We start from the raw sequence: 12443 nt of genomic DNA, 5'->3' as shown, positions 1-12443 counted from the left end.
AAGTATCTTTTCTTCGCAAAATAATGTTTTCCATTGCCTCTGAAAATTCAGAGGGTACCTAAAGCCGCACTTGGTTTACTTCAAGTCAATCGTGACTGAATCGAATCAATTACTTATATTTGCAATGTGATGTACGAGTCAACGCAACCACGTGGCGTGAAGTACCATAAAAAGTACTTAAATATCAACACTCGATTGAGCCACAAAGATATTCGGTAAAGTGCACAACACATTCGCAATCGATACAATTTAATTCTATTAATTCACTTTTTGTTCTTATCTTTCACCACTAACTGCACTTGTGCAAATACAATTCGCCAACTATACCGCATGGCAATTGAAAAGTATTATTAACTCGTTTATCAGTTGGGGACGCGCTCCGTTCAATTTGAAACGAAATGATATATCGGAATTCAATTTGCCCCTTTTGGGTGAATTATCTATTCATATTGCATTAATGATACTTTCTGATTATTGAACAGTCGCGATTATCACCTGCAATCCCCGCTTATCAGGTATGCAGCCAATTGCAGTCCTCAAAAAACTTGGAGCCGGAGGAGGCACACTCTTACTTGCGGCAGAACAACCAAGTACTGAAAATCTGGGGCCCAACAATTGCAAGAAGACACTTTTAGTTTATGTAACCATGAGAAGATTTACATTATTTAATTTATCATTTCAGCACCGGGACACGGTGATCACTCGTACTTGAATTGTTGGCGTTTCTAAGCCCAAAAGTGATCTACATGATTCGGAAGTGGCATAAGGCACCGTTCTTTCTGATTAGATTGCAGTAATCAGAAATGAGAAATTAAAAAATGTATTTGATAAGGTTCCCAATTCAATAGAAGGTAGAAACAGAATGAAATGGTTGCTGGTCAATGGCACATTGTCTTTAGAAATCATTCATTTATTGAGATAATTTGAATGAAATAATCCAAAAGAGAGATAAAGGTTGACAAAAATGTATAAATCCATGGTGAATCCATTGGTGAAGTTTTTAATTTAAAACAAGTCAAAGCTATATGATCTTCGGTTATAAATGGTATGCCTCTCATGGGCAGCGGCATACCAATAGTGAAAACTACTTCACGATTGGAAGTCACACGAAATTAAAAAAAAGACAAGCGCTACCTCAAAGACCACATAACAAATTCCATAAAATCAGTAGAAGCAAATTCATTTCATCATATCTCCACCCAATAGCTTCAAATCTCTTGAGGTTACCCTTATTTCCTTAGAAAACCTAATCTTCCTTGGTCCTCGTTACTGCTGTCTACTGTCCCGATCAATCTTTTGATACCCATGACATCCGTTTTATCCTATACTACTGTGTCGCTCAACCAAGAGCAGGCAAATCCTGGTTCATAATTATAGTTGCAGACCTCAACGCCAGGCGCCCATCATGGTTCGATGTACGGTCGAACAATCACGGGGAAACTCTCCACCATTTCCTAACCACCTCTAATCCCAATATCAACCTCTCCCACTTCAGCCGTGCCCTCTCCTCATTTAGTAAAAATTATTACCATTCCTACCTTGGCCACTTCCTAATCAGCAGCACTCTAACCCTCAAACTCAATCCCAATACTTATCCCTTCTTAGAAACAGTCCTCGGTATCAGTAACCACGATGCCATAGCCTTTCACTCCCCGACAGCGCCACCCGCCCTCTCCAACTCTAGTCCCTGACTTCCAGAAGGCGAACTGGAAACTCATTAACCGTACCCTTAAATCCAAACTTGAACCTCTCCTCCTCCCTTCCAACGAAACAGTTTTCAACGATATTATAGATAGAACAGTTCGTCAAAACACTGAGATAATTCAGCAAGTATGTGATGAACTGATACCTTCTCGTTCCATTAACTACCGCAACCTTATTTCTCTCCCAAATGATTCCCTTTAGGATATCAAATACAGACGTAACCTAAGGCGGAGGCTATTTAGAAATGAATACTCTCCACAATCCTCTCCTCTACGTGACGAAATCCTTTCCCTAGACAGGTCAATCCGCGATAGAATTTTAACCCTTTACACCAACCACCTCCACAAACGCCTTTCCAACATAGAACTTAACCCTGATACCTTCAGGGAACTCAGAAAAACTTGCCTTCGTCTAGGCAAATCCACCCAACAAACCACTATCCTTCCGTAAAATATTTCAACTCCCGAAAAGGTGAACATCCTAGCCAATCACTTCCTTCAAGCGTACCATTGCTCCCTCCACATTCGTATACATAGAACGACTCCAATCCTCACCAACTTTTTACCGCCCCAGTAACAACCCAAACATTTTCTCTCAACCCCTTATCCATCCCGATGAACATGATGATGCTTCTCCCATCCACTTTGCCAGCCCAAGTTCAGTGGAAGCTGTAATTGCAACCTCCAAGAACAAAAAATCAGTGGGTCTCGACAAAATCCATTGCAGTTTTGAAAAAGTGCGCTCCCAACATTTCCACTATATTTTCCTCTATCATTAATCACTGCCTCCTCAACGCCCACTTTCCCACCGATTGGAAAAGTGCTCGCATTGTACCCATCCCAAAAAAGAACCTTAAACCTATCTCTACCCTATCTTTCTCCACCAAAATTTTCGAGCGGGTCATTAAATCTCCCATAGGCGAGCAATGTATTTCCGAAATCGTCAATTTCCATCCGCACGTCTGTAAGCTAATTCTTAGCTTTCTAGATGGGCGGAATGCCTTAGTCAACATCCAGCAGCATCTTCCCCCGTCTTATACTTAGAGTTCAGTCCTTTCTGCAACCCTTTTCTCCCTGTTCACCGCAGACATCCCCAAACCAACTCCTCACCCGTGTTCTATCCGAATCCTTCAATACGCGGATGACCTAATCCTTTATCCCGCTACCAAAATCTCCCACGGTGAAGCTCGTCTGAATTCTTATTTAGACGAGCTTTACCATTATTTGACCCTTTTAAAACTCTATTTAAATCCCGAACAAATGCGAGACCATTGTCTTCCATGGAAACATGAGAATGACGTCGAAAATGTGGAGTGACATTAGATCTTTATCACTCACAATCCGCGACGATTCTATCCCTACTGTAAAATAAGTCACTTACACAGAGTGACAATGAATTTCCGCCTCTCCCACGTCCCCCCAAGTAAAAAATTTTCTTTACATTTCAGAGCTGCATGCAATACCGGGTACGGGGTTAGGGACAGGATATCCGCCAAGAGGTGCAAAATGATATTCCCGGAGCAATTATCATCAGAAGAGGAAGGAAGCTCTTCAGAACTGAAAGTCGTAAATGCGACCCTCCTCCAAAAGATCAAGGAATTAAAGCAAAAGAAGACCGTCATGGCCCAGCAAATGGATTGCCAGCAGGGCATCATAAAGCAGTTGGAGGAGCGCTTGGCATCTTTCGAAGGAAGAATGCCGATTCCAATCTGGTCACGCGAGCCGATAAGCTTCTGCATAGCCAGGACCCAACGCTTCCGTTGAAGTCGCAATCGGGGCTGTTCATGGCTACCTTCGAGCCCTCTGAAGAGCTCAATGAAGCATTTAATGTGAAGTATATATTCCACCAAAAAATTTCGTTTCAGAAAATCAAGCCCATCCAAGAAGTGCAGTGCCACAACTGCCAAAACTTCGGGTACATCGCCTCAATTGCTCCATCCTGCACAGGTGCGTGCGATGCACTAAAGCTCATGTGCAAGGCGAATGCCTAAGACCCATGGCAAACACACCAACTTGCTGCAATTGCGGACAGACCGGACATCCCGCCAACTACCGCGGATACCCGGCATACAAGGACATGGTTGCCAGAAAGGAAGCTGGCAGGGCAAAAAAAATGTTGGGGCTATGAGAGCCAAACAGGCAGCGACTCCGATGTTACAAAGCTTGACCCAACCAGACGTATATTAAGCTCAAGCAGCCAGGAATACTCTTCCTAGAACTGCAGCCCTCAAGCTCCTGAAGGCAAAAAGTTGGCCTCCAGAAACTTGGTTGAAACGCTCGCTTCGACCCAAACCAATGAACAGAGACGATTAACCGCTATCTAACTAATAATGAGCCTATGGAGTTAAAAATTGTCACATTTAACTCCGCGTCCTTGGTCTCACACGCCCAACGTGCCACCACACAAGAGTTGGTAGATTCTCTGAAAGCGCACTACTGTGTTTCAGAGACACGATTAAAAAGCAGGCATAACGCAAATTTTACCGGTTATAACATTATCCGGAACGATACCAGCTGCCGGTACTGCAGTTTTAATCAGAAAAGACTATGAATTTGAGGAAGTTACCTGATGGTCTGGTGCCAAAAGTTGCGACATTTACGGCGAACGCGGTAAAAATGGCTAAAAACTTCTCTATTTTGGTAACCCACACACTCAATACGGTGCTGGCATCACCATTTCAGGGTTTCCGCGATGCCATTAAAGAAGTCGAACGATTTGACGACCTGATGCCGGGCAAGGTGTAGTCTCCTGTCTTTATTATTCTCATTTGAACCATTGCTGCTGCTCCTCCTTTGGTTTTTGGTGCTGACGTCGTGGAGTCCGAAATCTTGCATAACCTGCTCGACAAGAAAGAAGGTACATTGTACATTTAGGGTTGTTCTTTCCATAATGTCAATATCGTCAGCATAAGGCCGGTAGTTGGGTGGATTTGAAGAGCTTGGTGCCTCTCGCAATAACATCAGCATCACGAATCACTTTTTCCAGTTCCAGGTTAAAAGGATGCATGATAGAACACCCCTTCTCTTAGATCGAGAGTGACCTGTTGCTTTTATCTGGTCTCGCACATTGGTGAGGTTCAGCCTAGTCAGTCTTATCAATTTAATTGGCATACCGAATTCTCTCATAGCCATGTACAGTTTCCAGTTAACCTCCAACTTGCTGATATCGTGGCTATTGAGCAGTTCATCAAAACATTCAACTCATCGCTCCAATATGCCCGCCCATACGGTTGCTCCCTGTACTTCTCGAGTTCATAGACCTGTTGTTTCCCCAAGCTTCCTTTTTTTATCTGTGAAGTCGCTTCTCCGCTCGACGAAGCTTATAATACGTGGCTATGTGCACCCACGTTCTTTGAGAGCGCAGCATTGCCTGGTATACAGTACTCTTTTGTTCAGTTGCTAGCTTACATTCATCGTCGATGGATGGCTTCAGTTTTCACTCTCACCTGCTTGGCAGGCCAATTTTAGGCGCTCTTCTTATTCGAAATGGAATGCTTGGTTTTGATGATATACACTTTCGACCAGGTTTGATATTGGCGGATTGCCACTGCCAAGCAGCGTAGGATCTACTCTCGGAAACCATCCTCGAGAAAAATATCGATGTAACCATAATTAGTGAACCATATCGAAATCACAGTCACGTCATTTGGATCAACGATCAAACGGGCCAAGCAGCGCTGTGGACTTGCGGAGAACACGCCTACCAGGAAATAATGAAACATCAGAACAAAGGTTAAAGGAGTTCACGTATATAGCGGATATGCTCCACCCAACGCTATATTTGACGAGTATAGGTAAATGCTAAGCGCTTTGGTTTTGGATGCAAGAAAACTTTGGCGGATAATTATAGCAGGTGACTTTAATGTGCGGGTTCTTGAATGGGGTAGCCGAACAACAAATGTGAGAGGACGTGTTCTACGCGAAGTTCTCGCGGAGTTAGTTGTGGCACTCACGAATGTTGGGACTTTATGCACTTTCAGAGGAGGAGGCCTGGGGTCTATAGTGGACCTGACATACGTGAGTACCGCTTTATAGTGACCACCAGGCATTCTGCATGAAAATCATGGATGAATCGAGCTCCAAAATGAGCTCTCACAGACTGCCGGATTGGTTCTCGGGTTGGACGACGAAAGCTTCCGAGGGGGACACGTTCTTTAGGGCGCTTGAGCTCAGAGTGGTACGCCCATTATAAACCTTGTGGGTGGAGCTTACAAGGTGATAATGAAAAGGCTGCAAAGATCACCCCAGGTAACCTGTCCGTGTCTCCTATATAAATTTATTACTACTCTATTTGCTCACCGCGAAAGCAGCGGAAGGCAAACGGTGGTCCACGTCAAAGAGTCCGTGATACCTCCAGTTACCGATAAAGAGCTACGGAAATATGTGGTAGGATCGTTGTCAATAAGGTCCCAGGTTTGGATGGCATTCCTAACAGAGCTTTAAAGCTAGAAATAAAAATTAGTCCTGACCTTTTCGCTAACATCTTTAATTCCGCCAAATGGGGCTGAATTGAAGGCACATTAACTGACATTGGCATTCCTGGATATTTAGTGAAGCTCTGATATGGGACAGATGAGGGTCCTGGCGGTTTTTTTGTCTATAATTCGCACCCATGTCATGTGTGTGATTATTTATAAAGGAGCGATTACAACCTGTATGTCATTTTCGGTGTGTCCGGATAGCTCAGTGGTTAGAGCACTAGGCTGTCATACGGAAGGTCGCGGTTCAAATCTCACTGGTGGCAGTGGAATTTGCATCGTGATTTGACGTCGGATACCAGTCGACTCAGCTGTGAATGAGTACCTGAGTCAAATCAGGGTAATAATCTCGGGCGAGCGCAATGCTGACCACATTGCCTCCTACAGTCTACTGTGGTGTACCGTTACGGTCTTGAATGAAGTGCTCTAACACACTTCAAGGCCCTGATCCAATATGGATTGTTGCGCCAACGATTATTATTATTATTATGTCATTTTCGGTCACGCGGTTTCTGAGGCAGAGGTGAGGCGTTGGCCTAGTGAATTGCCTCTACCCTGGATTAGAAATTATCAGTCGTTCTTTTTGTATTATGGAAGAGGACGCCAAACGTGCAGTGTTATACACCAATGGAGACTTCCAATATAGTGGAGAATAATGCTTTCTATTAGCATTTACACACAATTCAGAGAAGGCTTCCTAAAGGTGACATTTTGATGATGCTGGATGATCTGAATGCCAAAGTGGACTCTGACAACACCTTGCTCGGACATGTGATGGGAAGAACGGTCTTGGAAAAATTGAGCTACCCCCTTGAGAACACCGATGAACATTCGGCCGCCATCAAAAATATTTTTTGCGAGTGCTATGCAGGTTCTCGGTCACGTCCCGAAGGCAAGATCTGGCTAACTGCGAAATTGTGGAATTGAACTGATGAAGGCAAGGAGGTCTATTGACCGCTGTGGGTGATGGCGGGTGTGACGCGTTGTGCAGAATCGCGGGAAGTTCAGCATAGTGTGCGCCACAGTAACCAACACACACCAAAAGTGACAAAAAAGAATTTGTTATTGCTTCTCCCAAAATGACCGATGGGTGAGTCGCCCCAAGGGCACTTCGCACAGAATAGCAGAGAAGGAGTAAAAGCGTCTCAGAAAGTCGTGGTGGAGCATTTCAGGTAAGTGACGATAGTGCGTAGGAGTCGTTGACGTGCTATACCCCACCAAGCGGTAAATGGCAACCATATATAACTAACCGGCTAATGATTGTATTGATTGATCGGAGAGCTTATGTTTCCTATTCATTTCTTTCTGGGGCACAGGACACCAATACCGTGTCTTAATTCCACTGTGTCTTCTTTCCTATAATTCCACTGTTATTTCAGATTCTTTATGATCGCATTTGATGTTATGCATGTGGTAAGTCTACGGTAACGGAGCAAGCAACTAGGATTCAAACCCAGGGAATGAAATCAGGAGGTTGTTACTAAAATTGACCCGGTCACTGAAGCAAGATGAATAAAGGACACGTATTAAGACGAACAAGACGACCGTTTGTTGCTTAGTGGCTGATGTAACAGCGTTGCAATGGACAGGGACTGGTTTTCTGGAGAAGAGCCGCTACATGATATATTATAGCGGCCATCCAGTAGACCATGTGCTCGGAGTAGGTTTCTTAGTCAGTCAAAAAATGAAACCTGCTGTTATCGGCTTTGAAAATATAAGCGAAAGGCACTCTGCGTTTGCGAGGCAAGTTTAGAAATGTAAGCCTCACAAACGTTCACGCCCCTACAGAGCAGACTGCAGAGTGGGAGAAGGATACCTTCTACGAGGCAGTTGAGCGGACCCTCGAACCCTGTCCCAAGTATGATATCAAAATCATTAATAGTCAAATAGGGACGGAGCCCGCATTCAGGCGATACGTCGGCTACCATGGATACCAATGACAACGGACTGCGGATTATTCAATTAGCAATATCGCACGAAATGTTTGTTGGAAGTACCTGGTTTGCGCGGAAAGCGGTCCACAAACATACGTGGGCCTCTCCAGACGGGACCACTTTCAACCAAATTGACCACGTGTTGATCGAACGCCGCCACCTCTCAGCCTGGGTGAATGTCAGAACATATAGGGGAGCCAATATAGACTCGGATCACTATCTCGTTGGCATGGTGCTCCGAACTCGAATAACAATACCACCTAGAATCCCCTCTGACAATCAGGTGAGAGTGAACACTGAAGCCATCCACAACACAACCCTCCGCGACACCTATAAGAGAGAAATGGATGCCGCAATAACCGCAGTCAACAGAGGACCTGGAGATGAAGCATCAACTAATGATCTTCACAACCACCTGAAGAACGTTATCATGGATACGGCCACAAATATACTTGGCCCCAGCCGCAAAAGGAGTCGGAACGGCTGGTTTGACGATGAATGTAAGCTAGCAACGGAACGGAAGAATGCCGCATACCGAGTAATGTTGCATTCTCAAAGAACGCGGGCACGCGCAGAGACTTATCACGAACTCCGTCGAGCGGAGAAGCGACTTCACAGACGGAAAAAGGAAGCCTGGGAGAACCAACAAGTCTGCGAACTAGAAAAGTACAGGGAGCAACCGCACCAGGCGCGGAAGTTTTACCAACAAGTTAACAGGATGAAGCCTTATACACCTCGATGCTCATCCTGCCGAGACAAACAGGGAAATCTGGTTTCCGACAGAATGGGCATATTAGAGCATTGGGTTGAGTACTTTGATGAGCTACTGAACAACCAGAACATCGGTGAGTTGGAGGTCCCGCCAACTGAAGACGACGGACAAATACTGCCACCACCAAGTTTAGGAGAAACAGTCCGTGCAATTTATCGGCTAAAAAATCATAAGTCGCCAGGAACCCATGAAATTACAGCTGAATTGATTAAATATGGAAGCGACCAGTTACACCAAATGGTTCATCAACTTGTGCTCAAGGTATGGGACAGCGAATCAATGCCTAACGATTGGCAACGAGACATTATCTGTCTCATACATAAAAAGGGAGATATCCCATAATTGAGTAATTGTAGAGGTATCACGTTGCTGAGTATCATCTATAAGATATTCTCCTCTATCTTGCTAAGTCGGATAGCCCCATACGCCCAGAACATCATTGGCCCATACCAAAGAGGTTTCACTCCAGGCAATCAGCAACAGACCAGATTTTTCCTCTACGGCAAGCGATGGAAAAACTGTTTAAATATGAACATCAGTTGCACCATCTTTTCATCGGCTTTAAAGCCGCCTATGATAGCATAGCCAGGGTAAAACTGTACACGGCCATGAAAAAATTCGGTATCCTGACGAAATTAATAAGACTGACTAGGCTGACCCTGACCAATGTGCGAGGCCAGATAAAAACAGCAGGATCACTCTCAAGACCATTCGACATCAACAACGGTCTACGACAAGGGGCCCTATCATGCGTCCTCTTTAACCTGAACCCTCGAGAAAGTGATCCATGATGCTGAGGTAAATGCAAGAGATACGATCCTCTTTATGTCCACCCAACTACTGGCCTATGCTGACGATATCATGGGAAGAGCCACCCGAGACGTACAAACTGCCTTCATCCAGATCGAGCAGGCGGTAATCGGCGCGATATCTTCGGCTGCACATCAATGAAGGCAAGACAAAATAAATGGTGGCAACGTTAGCACCGAAGACGAACCAACCAACAACATCAAACCAGTGCGGTCAAACACGAAAAAGAATAAGGATAGGAGAGTACAACTTTGAAACCGTTGACAATTTCTCCTATCTAGGGTCGAAAATCACAACCGATAACAACTACGATGATGAAATCCGCGCACGGTTGTTGTCAGCCAACAGAGCCTATTTCAGCTTACAAAGACTGTTCCGCTCGAAACGTCTCACCATAGGGTCAAAGCTCTTACTGTACAAGACTATGATCTTGCCAGTCCTCATGTACTCCTCGGAAACTTGGGTTCTTAGCAAGAAAAATTGCGAACTCTTGGCCGCGTTCAAGAGAAGAATCCTCCGAAGAATTTTTGGCGCCCTACATGAGGATGGACGTTTCCGTAGCCTACACAATGACGAAATCTATGAACAATATCATGACCGTCCGGTTGTGGATAAAATCCGGCTCAATAGGTTACGGTGGGCGGGTCACTTAATCCGTATGGATGAGGATGATCTAGCCCAGAAAGTCTATAAGGGCAATATCTATGGTAGAAAAAGAGGCAGACCCTGCTGGAGATGGAGCGATGGCTTAGATTAGGACGCCAGACAGCTTTTAGGGATGTCGAATTGATGAACCTCGGCGCAAAACCGGGATGTCTGGAGTTCCTTATTAAGGCAGGCCTAGACCGGATACCGGTTGTTGCGCCGTTGATGATGTTGATATTCAGCTTTCATCTATTGACTTTCTTAACCGAATTCCATAATATAGAAACCAACTTTATCAACTGTTACTCATTTTTTTTAGCATACATTCCCTCATATTCGAAGACGTAAATATTAGACACTTCCATCTCTTGCTACGCTTATCTTTAAACCAACGTCGAAATTAATACTAGTTTCGAAAGATAATAATCATCTACTTTCATTCGACACCTCACATGCTTATTGTCAAAACAAAAAGAATTGATTGTCCTCCTTTTTTCCCCGCGCATCTAATTCTAGGCGTCTTTCTTGAAAAAATCTTTCTTCACATCCACTCTCCAGCCAAAGAATAAAATCGCCTTTTTAGGTCAATTGCGTGTAATAGACAAGGAGCAATTTAAACAGATTTTTTCCACCAAACCCTGCAATTAGAATGAACAACGCTGAAGTCCTTGAAATACTTCAATGTAATCGTCTATGTAAATCATAAATATTTCGGAGCTCAGAATTCCAATTTTCCGGGCACATTTTCTTTTCATTTCCCTTTGTTACTCAGTTATTCATATAATGATACCATAATTCTTGGAAATTTGTCCTGCTGAATGGGCACCACCATTCATTAAAGTCGATGTAAATGTTCACCAAAGGAATTTTTAATGATTCGATTACCTTGCCTTCAACTCACGTGGAAAACTTTTTCAAGGTTTCAGACGAAAAAAGGTAAAAATTACATGCCATGATGAAATTCCCATGCTCCGCATCTTCACTGACGTCAATAACCTCAGTGTCTAATAATCCTTGCTTAATGTTATGAAAATGCACCTTGCAGGGAAAAAATGCAAGTGTATACGTGCAAACAGCTATTCTAATCCTGTCTACAGTCAACGTAGGACTTGGTCGTAAACAAAGCACCTACAATCATTATTATCTCCATCAACAATGGGTATCCTCGTGCTAGCCAGTGTCAAGGACGAGATCCTGACAGCATTATGTTGGGAAACACCGGAGTTTGCCTCTATCGAACGGAAGCTATCAACCTGTCAAACGATATCAGCTGTATACACGCATGTGCATCGAATTTTCCACTCAATTCCTTGCATTTGTGCAACGGCAGAGCAAGGCCATCACATGGCTTTCTGTATGACGTCTGCCCTGTACCACCCACCCACAGACCCACTCACTCATGCCAGCACTAACGGAGCACCGACCGGACGAAAAAGAATGTGACAAATGTAAAAAGTTAACGAGTTTCCGCAACCACCGGTCCCAAAACCAATACCATTCAACACAACTCAAGGCTTTCCAAACACTTATCGCGATTTCCATGCAAGGACACGAGGCAGAAAGGAACTCAGTTTTCATCCAGACATTATCATCCCATGCTTAATATGCGAACAGGACTTTCTTATTGATTGCATTAAATTGCCGCCTTGCCTTTGACACTACATGCACAGGATAACGCATTCTTGAACAATCCTTAATTCGGGATAGTCACACTAATCACACTCACCAGATGAATTGCTTTAAAATAAACAAACCAAGAAAATCGACTCCAAGGAAACTAAATAACTGAACTCACATTTCTTCCAGGAAAGATGAGCCGTCGCTGTAACAGCGCGAGAACCACGTTTTCAGGCTTCATCGACTCCAAATTTGAACTGAACTTGTTGGTCGATCCTTGTCGCAGACAACGTCAGAGCAACCCTCATGGGTTGCTTTCAGGGGGAGCAAAAGCTGCGGTTTGAATTGAAAGTTCCAATCATGTACGGGGAAATTTTGGAGCCATCAGGCAAAAAATGTAGAGCACGGGGTGGTACCACCCCCAGCATGGTGTCTTGACTTGCGGTTAGTAAGAACAGAGTAATTCAAACTGTAATGGATCCGG

The 12443-nt window shown here is 44.2% G+C and overlaps 1 protein-coding gene across 1 annotated transcript in view; it reads right to left on the bottom strand.

The window, feature by feature from the left end:
- Window positions 1-12235, bottom strand: part of LOC119656681 (solute carrier family 41 member 1) — a 193580-nt gene extending 181345 nt beyond the window's left edge. The window contains exon 1 of the mRNA XM_038063165.1: window positions 12138-12235. The gene's annotated coding sequence lies outside the window, so the exon portion shown is untranslated. The remainder of the gene's footprint in view (window positions 1-12137) is intronic.
- Window positions 12236-12443: the final 208 nt, after the last annotated feature.

This window comes from Hermetia illucens, chromosome 5 (genome assembly GCF_905115235.1).
Source record: "Hermetia illucens chromosome 5, iHerIll2.2.curated.20191125, whole genome shotgun sequence".
NCBI lineage: Eukaryota > Metazoa > Arthropoda > Insecta > Diptera > Stratiomyidae > Hermetia > Hermetia illucens.
Note: the sequence above shows the minus strand (reverse complement) of the source record. Positions and strands in the feature narration are given on the sequence as shown.